Source organism: Nannospalax galili, unplaced genomic scaffold (genome assembly GCF_000622305.1).
Source record: "Nannospalax galili isolate Female #2095 unplaced genomic scaffold, S.galili_v1.0 scaffold1131, whole genome shotgun sequence".
Lineage (NCBI taxonomy): Eukaryota > Metazoa > Chordata > Mammalia > Rodentia > Spalacidae > Nannospalax > Nannospalax galili.
The window spans coordinates 1,783,846-1,784,710 of record NW_008329039.1 but is presented as its reverse complement, the minus strand read 5'-3'; the positions used below and the strand labels follow the sequence as shown (position 1 = coordinate 1,784,710).

Here is an 865-nt window from a genome sequence, read left to right as displayed (position 1 = left end):
AGTAACATGTTGTCTCATGACTAGACACAGATTGATAAAAATTTGATAACAATTGATAACAGATTGATAATAATGGTTTTCTACTGGAACAGGTAATATTGTACATATATAGACTTTTTAATATTTAAAGAATAAATATCTGGATTAATTAATTCTAGGAAGAATTCTAAGAAAATTGATTTAAAGTTCTTTAATAAATCACTTTTTGACTCTCTCTGGGCATCCAAGATGTTGAAGCAAGGACATAGTGGGTTCTCCAAGGCTAAATTCTTGATTTCCCTGGATCTTCTGGTAGGAGCATAGGGAATTAAGAGATGGCTGAACAGACTTCTTTCTGCTGCTGTGGGTGACATGGTGATGGCCACAGTGAGAAGGGCAAACCAGAACTAAGAAAAGAGGTCCATCCAGCAGTGGTCATTCAACAATGAGAGTCATTCAGAAGAAAAGATAGGATGTTTCTTTATTTTGAAGATAACACTGGGGTCATAGTAAATAATAAAGGCAAGATGAAAGGTTCTGCCATCTCAGGTCTGGTTGCAAGGAGTGTGCAGACTTGTAACCCAGTATTGCATCCAGTGCAGTCAGCATTGTGCGATTCTCTGGTGTATTTATAAAATGTAATACCCATTAAAAGTCTTGGCTCTGAAAAAAAATCTTTAATAAATTTTCATGTATATAAACTAATAATTATCCCATCTTTTCAGAAATCACCAATTGTTTATATTATAATTTACTCAGTGGCCTCAGTCTTGTTCATTTCTTTTTTAAATTTTGTGAGCATCTCATACATTAATACAGTATTTATATAATTCCCACCCCTTCCCCTCCCTCCTTCAACTCTTCCTATGCTCCTCTCAAATCTGTG

General features: G+C 34.9%; 1 pseudogene; it reads left to right on the top strand.

Annotated features, from left to right (window-relative positions):
• Positions 1–228: 228 nt before the first annotated feature.
• LOC115069969 lies at positions 229–631 on the top strand (annotated as a pseudogene).
• The last annotated feature ends 234 nt before the right edge of the window (positions 632–865 follow it).